Here is a 20,712-nt window from a genome sequence, read left to right as displayed (position 1 = left end):
GACCGGGTTGCCTCCAAACACGTCTCCGACGATTGTCTGGTTGAAGGCATATGCGACTCTCATCGGTGGAGAGAACGTGATGCCAATCCTGAGCGGTCCATCCGGCATGTTGTTGGGTTCATCTGTACCGCGCTGCATCGTATCGTGGCTGCAAAGATGGACCTCACCATGGACGTCGGGGGTGAAGTTGCGCATCTTCAGTCTGTTGCGCACAGTATGAGTCGTAACACGACGTCCTGTGGCTGCACGAAAAGCATTATTCAACATGGTGGCGTTGCTGTCAGGATCCCTCTGAGCCATAATCCGTAGGTAGCGGTCACCCACAGCAGTAGTAGCCCTTGGGCGGCCTTAGCGAGACATGTCGTCGACAGTTCCTGTCTCTCTGTATCTCATACATGTCCGAACAACATCGCTTTGGTTCACTCCGAGACGCCTGGATACTTCCCTTGTTGAGAGCCCTTCTTGGCACAAAGTAACAATGCAGACCTGATCGAATCGCGGTATTGACCGTCTAGGCCTGGTTGATCTGCAGACAACACGAGCCGTGTACCTCCTTGCTGGTGGAATGACTGGAACTGATAGGCTGTCGGACCCCCTCCGTCTAACAGGCGCTGTTCATGCAAGGTTCTTTACAACTTTGGGCGGGTTTAGTGACATCTCTGAACAATCAAAGGGACTGTATCTATGATACAATATCCACAGTCAACGTCTATCTTCAGGATTTCTGGGAACCAGGGTGATGCAAAATGTTTTTTGATGTGTGTATTAAAACAGAAGTGACTGTAAACCGAGTTATCCCAAAACGTCACCTCGAAACAGACTACCTTCTCTATCTTTCACGTCAGACTTCATTAATGCAAATGGACTACAAATTAACGAGCGAAATTCAGTCACGAATCTAACATGAAACACGGGACGGGAGGTTACAAATAACCCACTAAAAATTCCAAGAGAGTGGCCGAGCGGTTCTAGGCGCTACAGTCTGGAACCGCGCGACCGCCACGGACGCAGGTTCGAATCCTGCCTCGGGCATGGATGTGTATGATGTCCTTAGGTTAGTTAGGTTTAAGTAGTTCTAAGTTCTAGGGGACTGATGACCTCAGCAGTTAAGTCCCATAGTGCTCAGAGCCATTTGAAGCCAATTCCAAGAGTAGCATACAAATTCGTCGCTGGCGGATATGAACTACTCCTAAAACGAGAATCCTAGTCGGAGTCCAGTCACGCACCAGATAGAGTTCGAGTAGATGTTAACTTTAAGGAAACAGGCGAAGGTGCCGGCTTGTAATGTCCGTTCACACCAATATGAAAAAAAAATGGTTCAAATGGCTCTGAGCACTATGGGACTTAACATCTATGGTCATCAGTCCCCTAGAACTTAGAACTACTTAAACCTAGCTAACCAAAGGACATCACACAACACCCAGCCATCACGAGGCAGAGAAAATCCCTGACCCCGCCGGGAATCGAACCCGGGAAACTCCAATAGAAGAATGTATCCTTGTTGAAGTTGAGACAGTGGCAACGGCTAGAGGGCGTTCGGCCGTTGGGGAATTAGCCTAGCTGGCAGCTTCGGCCACTGCTGTGCGACTCGGCGCTGCTATTTACGGAGACGGAGGTGATGGCAGGCGTATCTGTGCTGTCACCACCGGTGACGGCCCGTCGTGAGGGCAGCGAAGAGCGGTTGGCACCTGCCTCTACTGCTGCAGGTGCCGCTCGGGCGAACGGACGCTGCAGAGTGAGTGACATGCCTGGTCGCCGAGTAGATATGTCGGCACCAACGAGAGTCGTCCAGTCCGTCAGTGGGTGGCGCTCGCTCAAAATCCGTTGGTGGGCGGGAGGCGCTGGGAAGGGCCTGGCTGTCCAGTATCATCCACTACTGCTAACATTTGGAGAGTGGAAATGTCAGACGTTCTGAGTGCCAAATCCCACGTTTCTTAGGAGAATGAAAAAACAATGTATCTCTCTTTGTACATAACATGTATATACACAAAAAAATTGAGAAAATATCCTGATGCCAATGGAATTATGCTTGTCACATTACTGCTAAAAATAATGAGATAATTTTGAAAATAATTACAAAGCGGAAGCGCTGTAACAAACATGTCTATGTCTGGAACGGCTGCGAGCATAATCTCTGTTTGGGTGGGGTCTTAGTGCTTGGTTCATATACTACTGGCCATTAAAATTGCTACACCAAGATGAAATGCAGATGATAAACGGGTATTCATTGAACAAATATATTATACTAGAACTGACATGTGATTACGTTTTCACGCGGTTTGGGTGCATAGATCTTGAGAAATCAGTACCCAGAGCAACCACCTCGGGCCGTAATAACGGCCTTGATACGCCTGGGCATTGAGTCAAAAAGAGCTTGGATGCCGTGTACAGGTACAGCTGCCCATGCAACTTCAACACGATACTATAGTTCATCAAGAGTAGTGACGAGGCAGTTGCTCGGTCACCATTGACCAGACGTTCTCAATTGGTGAGAGATCTGGAGAATGTGCTGGCCAGGGCAGCAGTCGAACATTTTCTGTATGCAGAAAAGCCCGTACAAGACCTGCAACATGCGGTCGTGCATTATCCTGCTGAAATGTAGGGTTTCGCAGGGATCGAATGAAGGGTAGAGCCACGGGTCGTAACACATCTGAAATGTGACGTCCACTGTTCAAAGCGCCGTGAGTGCGAACAAGAGGAGACCAGGACGTGTAACCAATGGCACCCCATACCATCAAGCCGGGTGATACGCCAGTATAGCGATGACGAATACACGCTTCCAATGTGCATTCACCGCGATGTCGCCAAACATGGATGCTACAATCATGATGCTGTAAACAGAACCTGGATTCATCCGAAAAAATGACGTTTTGCCATTCGTGCACCCAGGTTCATTGTCGAGTACACCATCGCAGGCGCTCCTGTCTGTGATGCAGCGTCAACGGTAACCGCAGCCATGGTCTCCGAGCTGATAGTCCATGCTGCTGCAAACGTCGTCGAACTGTTCTTGCAGATGGTTGTTGTCTTGCAAACGTCCCCATCTGTCATCAGGGATCGAGACGTGGCTGCACGATCAGTTACAGCCATGCCGATAACATGCCTGTCGTCTCGATTGCTAGTGATACGAGGCCGTTGGGATCCAGCACGGCGTTCCGTATTACCCTCCTGAACCCACCGATTCCATATTCTGCTAACAGTCATTGGATCTCGATCAACGCGAGCAGTAATGTCCCGATACGATAAACCGCAATCGTGATGGGCTACAATCCGACCTTTATCAAAGTCGGAAACGTGATGGTACGCATTTCTCCTCCTTACACGAGGCATCACAACAGCGTTTCACCAGGCGACGCCGGTCAACCGCTGTTTGTGTATGACAAATCGGTGGGAAACTTTCCTCTTGTCAGCACGTTGTAGGTGACACCACCGGCGCCAACCTTGTGTGAATGCTCTGAAAAGCTAAACATTTGCATATCACAGTATCGTCTTCCTGTTGGTTAAATTTCGCGTCTATAGCACATCTTCGTGGTGTAGCAATTTTAATGGTCAGTAGTGTATTTGAACTAGGGACATGGGGTAAAAAGCTCTTGGTTTATCCCGGACCAGTGGACACTTGTAAAGCCATTCGAAATCTTTCTTGCTGTAGTATATTTCTTACAGTATATTAAGCAAGCTCTGAACGACCAACCGGAGCTGGCGCCCAGGAAAATTGTGAGAAATGACCAATTTCGTTCTCAAAAGATTTTAAGTTGGCTGAAAGTAATGCTCAGCTAATGGCACCATTCGTTTGTGCGCCGTTCAGATTTTACGTGCAAGAGCAGTAACCCTCTTCCGGATTTTAGCTGCAAAATCAGTCAGCCTTAACTGACTCCGGACAGGAGCAAGGCTGATGGTTCAAATTTGGCTCGTGTTGTATCGGATCTTTGTCTAAGATAGGTTTTAATGGATTGAAGGAATCTTACTTCGTTTGGATTTTACGTGGAAAAAACACGTTTCTCTAGAAGGGCTTGGAAGCTCACCACTTCTATACTTTAAAGTTGACCGAATCGGGTCAAACTTTGCAGGAAGGTAGATAAAAGCATAACGTCAAAACGAAATCTCTGTCATCTAATAATCGTTATCCGTTGTTGTGATGCGGTAGTTTAAAGTCCAGCTAAATGTTTATTTATTTATTTATTTCATTTATTTATGTATTGTTCCGTGGGACCAAATTAAGGAGAAGTCTACATGGTCATGGAACGAGTCAATACATGAAATTATAACACGATATTAGAAACAGATAAAATGAAATATAAAAAAACATATTCAGGTGACAAGTCGTAAGTTTAAATGAAGAAAATCAACAATGTAACACTGGAATTTGCTTAATTTTTTAGCTCTTCCAGGAGCTCCTCGACAGAATAGAAGGAGTGAGCCATGAGGAAACTCTTCAGTTTAGACTTAAAAGAGTTTGGGCTACTGCTAAGATTTTTGGTAGCTTATTGAAAATGGATGCAGCAGAATACTGCACCCCTTTCTGCACAAGAGTCAAGGAAGTGCATACTACATGCAGATTTGATTTCTGCCTAGTATTAACTGAGTGAAAGCTGCTAATTCTTGGGAATAGGCTAATATTGCTAATAACAAACGACATTAAAGAAAATATATACTGTGAGGGCAATGTCAGAATTCCCAGATTTTTGAATAGGGGTCGACAAGACGTTCTCGAACTTACACCACATATAGCTCGAACAGCCCGTTTTTGAGCCAAAAATACCCTGTTTGAACCAGAAGAATTACCCCAAACAATAATACCATACGACATAAGCGTATGAAAATATGCGAAGTAGACTACTTTTCGTGTTGAAGTGTCACTTATTTCATATACTGTTCTAATGGTAAATAAAGCAGCATTTAGCTTCTGAACAAGATCCTGGACATGGGCTTTCCACAACAGCTTACTATCTATCCGAACGCCTAGGAACTTGAACTGTTCCGTCTCGCTTATAATATGCCTATTCTGTCTGATCAAAATATCGGTTCTTGTTGAATTGTGAGTTAGAAACTGTAAAAACTAAGTCTTACTGTGATTTAGCATCAAATTATTTTCCACAAGCCACGAACTTATTTCATGAACTACATTATTTGTTACTGTTTCAATAGTACACACAAGATCCTTCACTATCAAGCTGGTGTCATCAGCAAACAGAAATATTTTTGAATCACCTGTAATACTAGAAGGCATATCATTTATATAAATAAGAAACAGCAGTGGCCCCAGCACCGACCCTTGGGGAACGCTCCACTTAACAATGCCCCATTAGGACTGAACATCACTATCACTCTCAATATTGCGGAGAATTACCCTCTGCTTTCTGTTCTTAAAGTAAGAGGCGAACCAATTGTAAACTACTCCCCTTACTCCATAATGGTCCAACTTCTGCAGTAATATTTTGTGGTCAACACAGTCAAAAGCCTTCGTTAAATCAAAGAAAACACCTAGCGTTCGCAACCTTTTATTTAATCCGTCCAAAACCTCACAGAGAAAAGAGAATATAGCATTTTCAGTTGTTAAGCCATTTCTAAAACCAAACTGAACATTTGACAGCAAATTATGTGAATTTAAATGCTCCAGTAACCTTGTATATACAACCTTCTCGATAACTTCAGCAAACACCGATGGCATAGAAATAGGTCTAAAATTGTCAACATTATCAATGTCTCCCTTTTTATATGGTGACTTCACTACCGAGTACTTTAATCGGTCAGGAAACTGACCACTCCTAAAGGAAAAGTTACAGATATGGCTGAGAACTGGGCTAACATACATAGAACAATACTTCAGTGTTCTGCTAGATACCCCGTCATATCCATGAGAGTTCTTGGTCTTTAGTGATTTAATTATTAACTCAATCTCCCTCTTGTCAGTATCATGGAGGAGCATTTCAGGTAACAGTCTCGGGACACTTTTTTCTAAGAGCGCTATATGAATCCCCGTTGGGACTAGGTTTCTATTTAGTTCACCCGCTATATTCAGAAAGTGATTATTAAATACTGTACATATATGCGACTTATCAGTAACACGGACATTCCCACTACGCACTGATTCTATATCCTCGACCTGTCTCTGCAGACCAGCAACTTCCTTTACGACTGACCATATGGTTTTAATTTTATCCTGAGACTTAGCTATTCTATCTGCATACCACATACTTTTTGCCTTCCTAATAACATTTTTAAGCACCTTACAATACTGTTTGTAATGGGCTGCTGCATTTACATTTTGACTGTTTCTAACTTTTTGATATAATTGCCACTTTGTTCTACAAGATATTCTTATCCCTCTAGTCAGCCACCCAGGCTGCCTGTTTGTGCTAGTACCCTGTTTTAAACGTTCTAACGGAAAGCAACTTTCAAAGAGCATGAGAAAAGTCTTGAGAAAAGCATTATATTTATCGTCTACTGTATCAGCGCTATAAACATCTTGCCACTCTTGTTCCTTTATAAGGTTTACAAAGGTCTCTACAGTAACTGGATCAGCTTTCCTGAACAGCTGATGACTATATTTAACACGTGTTGCAGCACAAAAATCTTTTAAAGTTAAAATTTGTGCATCATGATCTGAAAGGCCATTCACCTTTTTGCTAACAGAATGCCCTTCTAGTAATGAGGAATGAACAAAAATGTTGTCTATGGTTGTTCTACTGTTCCCTTGCACTCTCGTTGGAAAGAATACGGTTTGCATAAGCTTATATGAATTAAAGAGGTCTACCAGCATCCTCTTCCTTGCACAATCACTTATACAATTAATATTGAAGTCACCACATATAACTAACTTTTGTATTTCCTATAAAGTGAACCAAGAACCTCCTCTAGCTTTAACAAAAATGTTATGAAATCGGAGTCTGGGGATCTATAAATAACAACAGTTAGAAGTTTAGCTCCGTTAAATTTAACCACACCTGCACAACATTCGAACACCTTTTCAGTGCAGTACTTTGAAACATCAATTGACTCAAATGGGATGCCGTTTTTCACATACATGGCTACTCCCCCACACCGCAAAGAGCTCCTCGAAAAGCTGCCAGCCAACCTGTATCCTGGTAAAGGAAGCCTCTGAATTATCTCCTTATTTAAGAAGTGTTCAGATATACGAATAACTTCAGAGTCAACATCTATAAGCAGTTCACTAACTTTATCTCTAATACCTTGTATATTTTGATGAAATATACTAATTCCCTCAGTACTCGGATACCTAAGCTTTGTCAAAAGTGATTCCCTTGTTAGAGAGACTTCCCTTAAGCAGGAATACCTATCAGCTGACTTCAATCTAAAAAAGGTGCAGCTCTGAACCCACTACTGCAGGAATTTTCCCATGAGTGATCCCACCAACCCCACCTATGCTGCCACCTATAAGCTTTGCCAACATCCCCTTCCAATACCTGTTGAGGTGCAGGCCATGTCTAATGAAACCCGTCCTGCTGATAGACTCCACCGACACCACTGAAATGTCACCCATGCCTTCTGTCATCAGCGCACCCCCAAGTCTCATGTTATTACGCCTGACGGCTGTATTAAGATGAGGCAGATCGTGACGCTGAAACAGTTCCACGAAATGCACATTCGTGTTGCCAGTCTGAGTGGCTATCTTTCCCAGGTCACCATCTATGTTATACTCCCCATCCCTACCAATACTATTACCAGCCCCACCCACAATCACTACCTGATGCTCTTTAGTAAAATCCCTACATAACCCCCCTATGTTAACAGTCACCTGAGCCAACCCTGCATTAGGCTTCACAATGCTGGTGACCTGGTACTCACTCCCCAGCACATCCTGCAACTGCTGGCCTACACCTCTGCCATGAGAACTACCTAACAGCAGAACCTTCTTCTTCCTCTTCGACTTTGCAACTGTTCTAGGCACAGTAACTACTGAGGTCTGCTGCATACTTCCTACATCTACACCTACTAGAGATTCCTCTCCACTAGACTCTGACAGTTGGTCATATCTATTGTAAACACCAATAGTAAAACTATCTGAAAATCTTCTTCTCCTAGCAGATCTCTTGCCAACGGCCAGCTCCCATTCCCCAACCCCCTTCTCCCTCCTCATCCTATCTAGCTCCTCCTGTGCGTTTTTCAACTGCACCTGAAGGGCACAGATCTTACGCTCCTGCTCCTCTATCAACTTACTCTTGCTACATAACCTGCAGTTCCAGGAGAGGATCTCACCAGAATGCCCACTGGCTTCCCCACTGCATTCCCCCCCCCCCCCCCCCCCCCCAGTGAAAATACTTCGAACAAGTCTCACACCGCAATCCACTACTCACGAACCTACGGCAAAGCCCACACTTCTCACTCATGGTAAAATTTTACTTTTTCTAAGTTCCGCTACTACAATAAGAAGATGTTAAAAACCTGACTACAATAATTACAAACTAACTCTACAAGGGAAGTAACGACTATTATTAACAGTGTTAATAAACAACAAATGTGAATATAACAAAAGACTAATACAGAAAGAGAATCAAACGTCTAATGACACAGTAACGAAGCTGAAAACAGTTCCCAAATAAACCACTATGCACAAACAATTAATTAGTACTTAGCTTTCGATGCGCCGCTACAGCTGCAACTGGTCAGCGCGGAATGTAAACACAGGCAAGAGGTTAAGTTGCTCGATACGAAACACTCACAAATATCAGGTCACAACACAAGAAAGGCAGAGGTGAATGAAGAAACCACTAATACGTCACTCATATAGTAAATATTATCACAAAAACCGTTAAAATATGTATTTGAAACCTAAAAATATATGAAAACTTAGAGAGCGATCTCACACGCAGTCACTCGCTTATGACGTCACACCAAAAATGTACCACATAAAATTGGTCCTTACGTGAAGTGAGTGCGCAAAAACGGTTTAAAGCGAAGCAAACAAGTAAAAAATCAATTTTTACCATAAAAATGAAAACTCGATTCAAAAATCTAGGTTCATTCGGATTTTACGTGGAAAAAACGCTTTTTTTGCGAACTTTTTTACGCACGCCACTTCTATGTTTCAAACTTGTGCGAATCGGTTCAAATATTGTAAGCAGCTAGACAAGTACATATAATTACTGGTCGTCCTGTTGTTTTCTGAAAAATTTGTCCGTTGCTTTGATATAGGCAATATAGTTCGAAAGACAATTAAAAAACCTATACCAGATCATTCGTCGCCAGAGTCAGCAAAAATTTACATCGGTTGCCAAGCTATGGCTTTCTAATTTAAAAATTATGTTAGAGTAAAAGTTAGGAACCAGAATGAGAATTGTAAATCATCTTCACATACTCGCTCTTTTTTAAGAGTTAACCGTACTTCCCCAGTGCAGTGAGCTCTTAGATCCACGCCCTGTTGCGTGTATGGTGAGGTTTGTAAGAACAAACAGACACAAATTTATGTGCTTCTGGAGAGTGGGATGCATCTACAATAAGAAGTATCCGAGAGTGGGGTGCATCTATAATAGGAAGTACCCCTGTGTGAGGATGCATGCGTCCTAAACTTTAATGATACGTTGTGTCATATTGCACGACATGGCAAATGTCATGTTGGACGACATGATAGCATGTGTCACGTTATACGAAATGATATCCTAGGCATGTAAACTTAATTTAAGCCCGACATATCCCTTTACACATTTCTCATTGGCGTTTGTTCTCTTCCACATTTCTATTTATAATATTCCACATTATTTAAAAACTCATTTCCACAAAGCAATGTCTAAATGAAAACAGAATGTATTACATTCAAAAGACAGACTGACCACAAGCACTTGCATCATGACAGAAGCTAAACTGGACTGAACTTTTGGTGTACTTCTCTTCTACTTATAGTTGAGTGTTTGGTGCCAGAATTTTCTCTAACATTATAGTTTTTCAACTGAAATAAGTCTTAATCAAAACATGAATTTTATCAAAATAGTACGCTTTCATAAACAGAAAAATCAAGACAATTAGTCTGTAATAATGGATTTTAAGAAAGAATTAACCTTGAAATTATGAAAATTCTTTAAGATATGAAAATTCTGAACACCAATAGTTTTTAAACTAATGTTTTCTGACAAAATAAAATGTTCATTTAAAAGAAGATAATGAAAACTTTGAAACAGGGTATGTTAATTCAAATAATTTTTGGTTGTATGGAAATTTTATGTAATACTTTTGTTTAGACTTCAATTTTTAATATTATTCATTTGAATAAAATGAAGCTAATTACGTAGCTATAGTCAGCAAATGATAACCAAGTACTGAGTAATAAATTTTATTCTTTGATATTTTAAGTAAACTTTGAAAATTTAAAAAAGTTATATTACACGTTGTATACTTAACAGGTTACATAATACGAAACTGGAGTGTGAAACAGTTACATAAAACTTTATTTTTATTTTTGAAAACTTCCTCTGTTTCAAACAAACGATGAGATGACGAACCTTTTCTGGATTATGATACACTTACATATTCCACTTGACAAAAAACGATCGGAATACTTCTATTAGTTATAATCAACACCGAATGTAATTACCACACTTATGTGATCAATAGTATCGCGTAATACGAAAACAAACATGTATGTTAAACTGAACATGACACCTGGTCCATAATACTTCAGTAACAAAATCTTATCTAGCTCCCTCATGCATTACATTGTTTAAGGCTGCTTCAATATACGGAGGGTTTCACAAACTAGTGCTGTCTATAATTACTGAACGTACGCAGGTCCCTTAAGATGGAGGCGGCTGGGGTGATGGTGGAGACGACTGAGGGTAAGGCTATGTCTGTCGCCGGCGCACACATAGGTATTATGACCCAGCAGCTTGCCAAATGTCCACTTTTCAAATGCGGATAATTTCTGGAATGCATAACTTCCTGAGATAGTCTAATAGATCGTCACTCTTGCAGTGCATCAAAAGCTTGTCTACCTGGCTTGAAATCAAACTGAGTCTGTGTGTGTGTCAAAGTGTGTTTTTACTTCAAGTGTGGTGAAAAGCAATATGGATCCAGATGATCCGGGAATGTAACGATATTTGTAATTATTTTCATTCATATTACTTACTACTTTTATTAGTAATCATTAGTTTTTATAGCTCAGGGTGTTTCCCTAAGTATTTGTTAATACAGTGTGATAGAAAAATCATTTCTCTACGGGAAAGTAGTCGCCGAATACCGTTGTTTGATTTTGTCCGATAGTTTTACATTAATGCGTTGTCAGCTACAAAAAATTTCGTCTCCGAAATGAAGTTTGCAAACACTTTGTTTTTATCCTAGGTTCTAAAGTTAGAATTGTGACAGGAATAGGTCTTGAAACGTCTCTGTGAAATCGTTTCATAAGACGCTTGTCGAATCCGGTACGACTTATTCGCTTTACTACCTGATTTTAGCTCAATTCATGAAGTTTTCCAGAAAGACTGAGATGTGTGTTTTAATGTGCGGGGGTTCGGTTTTGTTTTGTGGGAAACGCAGAGCTGGTCATCGTCTGCTGGGAGCAGACGACGTTGCTTCTCGTTCGAAGGAGAGTACAGGATAACCAACTTAAGTTTCCAATACCTGAACAGAGAGTTTTACCCATCTTAAAATGGTTCAAATGGCTCTGAGCACTATGGGACTTAACATCTATGGCCATCAGTCCCTAGAACTTAGAACGACTTAAACCTAACTAACCTAAGGACATCACACACATCCATGCCCGAGGCAGGATTCGAACCTGCGACCGTAGCAGTCGCGTGGCTCCGGACTGAACGCCTAGAACCGCTAGACCACCGCGGCCGGCTTTACCCATCTTAGTCGAAGGCTGTTTTTGTGTATGAGGTTGGTGACGCAGGGCTACCCTTCTAGTAGCTTCCGCTTCACGGGGAGGTCAGTAATCTCGAAAAAGAAAGGGGCACTCTTCGGTGAACGCTTGGTGAGTACGGATCGTAGCTCTTAAGGGGGGTTTCAGGTGACAGGAAGCAGGTTGAGTTAGGACTTTGTTATGTTTAACTGTTGAAATACTTAAGAACTTCAGCTTAAATGAAGCGTGTGAAGCGAGTTATTTTTCCGAATGTGCCATAATTATATTGCTTTAAATAGGCGATTTTTGGGTGTTTGAGTTAAAAGTGTGGAAGCTACTTTGTTCATTTTGAACAACGATGAAGTAGAATTTCAAACGGTAAATCTGATTTGGTAAAGCTGGTTAGGATCACTTCAACCGTACGTGGGTGTAATGCTGTGTCGAGGCGAGTATGATTTTCAATGATCTTTAATCTTATATTTTGTGGAAGTTGCTGTTGTCTTTGTGTGTCGATTTTGTGCCACGTGTTTGGTAATCAATGGCCCTTCTGGTCCACCACGGCACCGCAATAGGCTTTATTTTATCAGTTTGCTTGTGTAATGAGCTATAATTTCAGCAAGAATATCTGTTCTTTCGTGCGCTTTCTACAAAGCAGCACAACAGTTTGATTCGGAATGCACCACGTGCTCTAGTTCGGCCGTCTGCAAGCAGCAGATGCAGTTAGTATGTTGAATAATTATCGCACAACCTCGTGCACTGGTTAAACCTCTGTCCAGAATAGTGCATGCGTAGAATCGTAATGCGAAACTCACTGAGACATTTTTATGGCACGAATGCAAAGGAGATGATGGTATCATTGTCTCCCACCCCCGTTTTCTGTGTTTCTTCTTGCCATAGTTAAATTGTGCTCTATTACATTCTCACGTAATTCTTACTTAAATATTTCTAGTCAGGCACCAGTTATGTGTAGTTAGGATGTGCAACCAAATACTTAGATACAGTAAATGTCACTGCTTTTGAGAAATAGTTTTGGAACCACAGAAATAACGTATGCCAGTCAAACGAAGCTCCGAGAATCTGGAAATTTTGAGGATTGCAAAGTAGTTAAAGATATTACTTCATCTCCTACACGAGGAGCTACTTACAGATATGTATTAGATCGGAGTCGTAGAGACTTACAAGTAAAAAAAAAACGACTTTCACATATCCAAGCCTTGTCAATCTTTGTGGAAGCCTCGCTGATAAGGAAAAAAAATGAAATAATCCTAACAGCTGATAAGGTGTATCCCTTTTATAGTATCCTTCAAAAGCAGTGCTACCCTGCGACTGAACCCCGCCAGGTGAATGCCACATAATCGGAGATTCAAATTCAACCTTGCTTAATTACACATGTAAGCAATTAATATTATATTTGGTAGAGGTTTTAAATCATCTTGCAAATGGTGACAAAAATGCATTGGAATTTATATATAAATTGGGTTGTGACGGTTCAATTGAGCTTAAATAAAAAATTTAAGACAACCATGATTCTGATGCGAACGTATTTCAGTCATCTTCAGTACATCTCCAGTTATTAGTCGGAGGAATAAAGATCTAATTGTTTGAAAAAATCCTATACCATCATCTTCCTGATATTGCACACCGATAAGATTTAGTTTTATTCATGAAACACCTGATGTTACTAATGAAGACGTTGGTTATATCAACAGGCAAATTGAAACAGTACAAGAAACAAAAATTGCAAGAACAAAAGGTGATTCATCTACAAAACACACATTGCTGGTGGCTATGGTAGATGAAAAGCTCTGCAATGCAGCAACAGAGTCAGCGTCGACAGTGTGATTCCCCATTTGCAAGGCTACGTCAGAAGACTTCAAAAACCAAGATATTAAATACAGAAGCTTTTCAGTTTGGGCAGTCTATACACTATTCCCGAAGTAAATTTTTTGTTGCATTTCTCTTATAAAATAAACATTAATAAGTGGCAAATCCGTTCAAAAGAACCTTGTTCAAGCACAAAGTCATATAAGAAACGTTTAGAAATCGATTGGGGTTAATTGTAAATGTTGGCAAGCGAGGCTAAGGAAATATTAATGATGGGAATACCCGTAGAAGATTATTTGGAGACCCTGAAACACCAGCAGAAATAACAGGTGTAGATCTGCAACTCATCTATTGATTCAGTGTTATTCTAGAAGCTATTTCCAGTGGACATAAGACGAACATAGTCAAATTTTCTGCTTGTACTGCTGAAACAGCAAACTGTATGTTGATTTACATCCACGGCATCCTATGTCTCCTACTGTACACAAGATTTCGGAGCATGGTCGAACTGTCAGTGAACACGCCCTCTTACCTATAGGCAGGTCACCAGCAGCAAAGCAGCCAATAAGCACTTTCGTCTGTACAGACAAACGTTTGCCGGGAAATTCTCACGAGAAGAATGCAGTCTGGATATAATAAACAGACTGCAACCGACAACTGATGCATTAATAAGAGGTACGAGACCGAACCAAAAGAAAACTAGCAAATATTTCTTAAAAGAGCATTATACTTACCAAATTGTTAAGGCTTTCGTGGCCACTTGTTGACAAACTGCCAATTGGCTTCTGTCTCGGGTCTTCGACCGACGTTCATCTAATGATTTTTCCGACGTTTCGGCAGCACGAGTGGCTGGCATTGTCAAAGCTTCACCCTCCATTGCCGGTGGTGAACTGGAGCCGAGCTCGAGGCCGCAGACTACACTCCTGGAAATTGAAATAAGAACACCGTGAATTCATTGTCCCAGGAAGGGGAAACTTTATTGACACATTCCTGGGGTCAGATACATCACATGATCACACTGACAGAACCACAGGCACATAGACACAGGCAACAGAACATGCACAATGTCGGCACTAGTACAGTGTATATCCACCTTTCGCAGCAATGCAGGCTGCTATTCTCCCATGGAGACGATCGTAGAGATGCTGGATGTAGTCCTGTGGAACGGCTTGCCATGCCATTTCCACCTGGCGCCTCAGTTGGACCAGCGTTCGTGCTGGACGTGCAGACCGCGTGAGACGACGCTTCATCCAGTCCCAAACATGCTCAATGGGGGACAGATCCGGAGATCTTGCTGGCCAGGGTAGTTGACTTACACCTTCTAGAGCACGTTGGGTGGCACGGGATACATGCGGACCTGCATTGTCCTGTTGGAACAGCAATTTCCCTTGCCGGTCTAGGAATGGTAGAACGATGGGTTCGATGACGGTTTGGATGTACCGTGCACTATTCAGTGTCCCCTCGACGATCACCAGTGGTGTACGGCCAGTGTAGGAGATCGCTCCCCACACCATGATGCCGGGTGTTGGCCCTGTGTGCCTCGGTCGTATGCAGGCCTGATTGTGGCGCTCACCTGCACGGCGCCAAACACGCATACGACCATCATTGGCACCAAGGCAGAAGCGACTCTCATCGCTGAAGACGACACGTCTCCATTCGTCCCTCCATTCACGCCTGTCGCGACACCACTGTAGGCGGGCTGCACGATGTTGGGGCGTGAGTGGAAGACGGCCTAACGGTGTGCGGGACCGTAGCCCAGCTTCATGGAGACGGTTGCGAATGGTCCTCGCCGATACTCCAGGAGCAACAGTGTCCCTAATTTGCTGGGAAGTGGCGGTGCGGTCCCCTACGGCACTGCGTAGGATCCTACGGTCTTGGCGTGCATCCGTGCGTCGCTGCGGTCCGGTCCCAGGTCGACGGGCACGTGCACCTTCCGCCGACGACTGGCGACAACATCGATGTACTGTGGAGACCTCACGCCCCACGTGTTGAGCAATTCGGCGGTACATCCACCCGGCCTCCCGCATGCCCACTATACGCCCTCGCTCAAAGTCCGTCAACTGCACATACGGTTCACGTCCACGCTGTCGCGGCATGCTACCAGTGTTAAAGACTGCGATGGAGCTCCGTATGCCACGGCAAACTGGCTGACACTGACGGCGGCGGTGCACAAATGCTGCGCAGCTAGCGCCATTCGACGGCCAACACCGCGGTTCCTGGTGTGTCCGCTGTGCCGTGCGTGTGATCATTGCTTGTACAGCCCTCTCGCAGTGTCCGGAGCAAGTATGGTGGGTCTGACACACCGGTGTCAATGTGTTCTTTTTTCCATTTCCAGGAGTGTATATGTACCTGGCGCGCCAACGTCCGAGGGCTTCTCTGCGGTCATTTCCGGTGCGGTTCTTCTCTTGCTACCTGCGACGGTCGTTCGCTGCAGTACGGGAAGCCAGGATCCGTTTACCTTAAGGCTTTCCTCTTTCTTGTTGAAACTGTTCGCCTGTTTTTGTATTTCTACAGCTTCTCTGAACAAGCGCGTGTGATAGTGCTTTTCTACAGCCAGAACTTCCGTGTCGGCGAATTTTATTACGTGGTCGGTCTCATTCAGTGCGTGCTCTGCCACGGCCGATTTCTCCACCTGCCCGAACCTGCAATGTCGCTTATGCTCTTTGATCCTGATGTTAACTGATCGTCCAGTCATTCCGACATAAACTTTTCCGCATGTGCATGGTATATTCCCGACATTGCAAGTGGGTCTCTTTTCTCCTTCGCCGATCTAAGACACTCTTTGATCTTCCTTGTCGGTTTGAAAATCGTCTTTACACCATGTTTGCGCAATATAGGCCGATTCTGTCCGCCACTCTGGGAATGTATGGCAGAAAGGCCGTACCCAACATTTCCTTTTCTGGTTCCTTACTTCGCCGAGTGTTTGGGTCTGTTACACTTCCAATATAATTTGTGGAGTATCCATTGCTCCTCAGAAGTTTCCAGGTGTTGCATTTCTCGTCTGAGGAGTTGCGGCTCACATATTCGTCCTGCTCTCGTTACGAGCGTACTAATCATGCCTCTTTTCTGTCAAACCACCACCCGAGCCAGGTACATACAGTCTGCGGCCGCGAGCTCGGCTCCAGTTCACCACCGGTAATGGAGGGTGAAGCTTTGACAATGCCAGCCTCTCGTGCTGGCAAAACGTCAGAAAAATCATTAGATGAACGTCGGCTGAAGAACCCGAAACAGAAGCCAATAGGCATTACATTTACCGCTCTCAAGCGAAGGATGGATTAGGCAGATTCCTCAAGTTGAAAATGGTAAAGAGGAGTCCCCAATAGAAACAAACTGCTCAGATGAACAAGACTGGTGGGCATCATCTGTATAATAGATAATATGGTATCTAATAAATAAAGAATCTAATAAAAATACTATAATTTTGGTTTCTTTCATGTTATAAAGTCTGTAAATACATTATTATCCTACAAATATGTTATCTAGGTTCTCACAGTACAGAAAATACCAAACACTGATTTTGGCGAATGTTTTACATGAAGTACCCCTATGTGGGACTGTGCTGCCGGTGCAGCCTCGTCGGCCACGGATGACATATTGTGCTTTGGTGTCCAGGACGTAAGCGGTGATATTGATGGCGCCCGTGGAGGACGAGCTGATCAGTGCACTGCCGGAGGGGACGCGAGGAGTGGCTGCACGTCGAAGGAAAGGAGGAAGATCGGGGGTTAACTTGTCGACATCCATGACGAGGTCATTAGAGATGGAACACATGGCCAGACTAGGAGAGGATGGAGTAAGAAATCGACCATGTCCGCGGCAAAGCAACCATCCCAGCATTTCTCCTAAGTGATATAGGGAACGCATTACAACCGAAATCTGGACAGCTGAAAGGAGATTTGAAATGCGACCCTTCCGAATGTGAGTCCAGAGTAGTTTCACTGTGCCACCTAACTCAGTCGGGCATGGTAGGAGAGGTAGCAGCTATTGTTAAGAAGTAAGGGCACCGATGCAATCAGTTTAGTCCGCCACAGAGATGGTGTGGTTGGTTTCGATGAATTAGCGGGAGTGGGTATGAGATGGAGATGCTTTGTTTTCATTCTGATTATCGCGCACCTTACAACAGCTTCTGTCTTCCACGCGCAATGTACGCTGACAGCAGTAGAGTCCTTCTGCAGCAAGATTCTAACGCCTGTTCTCTAAATTTTCTCAACAGAGTTTCGCAAAAAAAAAAAAAAAAAAAAAAAAAAAAAAAGGCGTCTACCCTCTACGAAGAATCTCCGAATACTCGCGTATTGAGCGAAACTACTGGTAACAAATCTAGAAGCACACCTCTGAATCGATTTCTTTAATCTGTCCCGGTGGAGATCACAAACATTCGAGCACTACTCAAGAATGGGTCGCACTAGTGTTCTATACGCAGTCCCCTCTAAAGATGAGCTAGACTTTGGTAGAATTCTTTCAATAAATCGAAATCGAACATTTCCCTGCCCTGCCACCGACCTTACGTGCTAGTTCCATATCATATCGCTTTGCAACATTATATCTAGATATTTAATCAACATGACTGCCAAGCAGCGCACCACTAGTACTGTATGCGAACATTGCATGATTATTTTTCCTACTCACCTGCATTACGTCATGTTTTTTTTTCATTTAAAATTATGGGTATTATTTTATATTTACTAAAATTTGATGAGAATTGTTAGTCATTACCCTAAGTGGAAATTTTGTTCAAGAATTTCTGTATTTCGTAGCGATCGTCCCATGACGATGCTTTCCCAGGAGCAACAAAACTGTAAGCGAATATTTTGGTGCTGTTAGCCCTATCTGATAATCCTTTATGCGTATTGAGAACGTTAGAGGTCCTATTGCACTTCATTGGCCCACGTGCTATAGGATACACCGGGCTGCGCCCCTGCAACGCGGTCGTCATACTTGCAGATGAGTGCCGCGAGATCTGCCGCTGTAATCCGATCCACGAACGACGACGGTTCGCGCAGCTCGAGACACGGACGGGGATTGCATTGTTGCCGGTTCCAAGCAACGTTTGCGGTAAGCCTTGCGTTTGCAAAAAGCGTGTATATTGCTAATCACGTCCCTTGCTGGCTGGTACAGAATTTGTCGCTTAGCACCACCATCAGCAGTGACAACTCGCAACAAATGGAATCCAAATTCAGTAAATAACTACATTCGACCACGTTTAATGCTCGTGTTAGTAACGACATTCACAGCATAACACTGGGAACACTACTGAACGCTCATTGGTTGTCGGAGAATGCGCAGAACAAACCTAAACTCAACCACCATCGTTTATGACTCTAGCTGTAGTAACTTTACTCCGGGAGATCACTTGGAAACAGCGGACGTCAACACAACTCGTTAGGCTGTTTTCCTCCAAGCCTCAAGCAGCCGCCACAGCATCATGGCGCCAGCCGTGCAAATATTCGGCGCGCGTGTCGTACAAACAGCGCTGCAGTGGTAGTCACAGCTCGCTTCTACAAAATCACCTGCCCACCTAACGGCGCACCAGTATCCGTCTGCTGACTGGGACTTATGTCGTAACTGGTTCATTCGGCGGGGTCAAAGGGACCGCTTTTGCTGTCCATCAGACGGAGCTCTCTTGTCCTCGCCGTGAGCACCAGCCGTTCAACGCTCACTAGACATCTGTGTCCTGAGTCCAACGCTTCGCTGGAACTGCGTTTCAGTCATCCACAACCTCGCGGGACCCGATCGCTAATCGTCCTCAGCACTCTTCTGATCATCATCCACTACGGATTTCATGGAGTTTGTCATTGTGAGCACCTTCTCTGCGTCGTCAGAGACTGGCATTTCAGTTTGTGAGCAAGTGATGTGGACACTTGTCCCCATACTCTGTGTTGAGTTCTCTTTCTTAGTTAATAAACAAACGTTTGTTATTGCTACCTGTGCATTTCAATTGTCGACTGTTGCACCCCTCGGGAACGGACAGAAAACATGCACGATTCTTTCGTTTCAGTTGGACACTAGGTTCTATTTGCACTACGTCGCTTTGATAACCAAGTACGATTTATAATTTGATTTAAATAATACTGTACAAACAAGTGCTATCAGTTGGACTGTAGCCATATGGTAGACGTTTGATGTATCTGTTATTGCTACTCTGTAGTTTGAGAGGTCCCTGTTTGCTGCACGTACCTGCACGTAAGTTCCACAGTACGAAAAACGTGTTGTACGTATAAGCATTGTTTAATTTTACCGCATCTCAGATACTATTTTATCACAAAGATTCCCAAGTTCTTAATGGAATGCCTTTACATACTCATGAATTTCAAGAGAAGAGATAATACAATGAAGAGCCAAAGAAACGGGTACTCCTACCTAATATCGTGTAGGGCTCCCGCGAGCACGTAGGAGTGCCACAACACGTCGTGGCATGGACTCGACTAAGGTCTGAAGTAGTGCTGGAGGCAATTGACACCATCAGTCCTGCAGAGGTGTCCATAGATCCGTAAGAGTACGAGGGGGTGCAGATCTCTTCTGAACAGCACGTTTCAAGGCATCCCAAATATGCTCAATAATATTAATGTCTGGGGAGTTTGGTGGCCAGTGGTTCTGTTTAAACTCAGAGGAGTGTTGCTGGAGCCACTCTGTAACAATTCTGGACGTGTGGCGCGTCGCATTGTCCTGCTGGAATTGCCCAGGTCCGTCGGAATGCACGGTGGACATGGATGCATGCAGGAGATCAGACAGGATGCTTACGTACGTGTCACCTGTCAGAGTCGTTTCTAGACGTATCATGGGTCCCATATCGCTCCAACTGCACACGCCCCAAACCATTACAGAGCCTCCATCAGCTTGAACAGTCCGCTGCTGACATGCAGGGTTCATGGATTCATGAGGTTGTCTCCATACCCGTACATGTCCATCCGCTCGATCACAATTTAAAACGAGACTCGTCCGACCAGACAACATGTTTCGAGTCACCAACAGTCCCACGTTGGTGTTGACAGGCCCAGGCGAGGCGTAAAGCTTTGTGTCGTGCAGACACCAAGGGTAAGCGAGTGGGCCGTCGGCTCCGAAAGCGCATATCGATGATGTTTCGAAATCTCCAGCAATTTGCGGAG

The sequence above is a fragment of the Schistocerca piceifrons genome, chromosome X (genome assembly GCF_021461385.2).
Source record: "Schistocerca piceifrons isolate TAMUIC-IGC-003096 chromosome X, iqSchPice1.1, whole genome shotgun sequence".
NCBI classification, from domain to species: Eukaryota; Metazoa; Arthropoda; class Insecta; order Orthoptera; family Acrididae; genus Schistocerca; species Schistocerca piceifrons.
The sequence above is the reverse complement of the archived record's forward strand: the minus strand, read 5'-3'. Positions refer to the sequence as shown.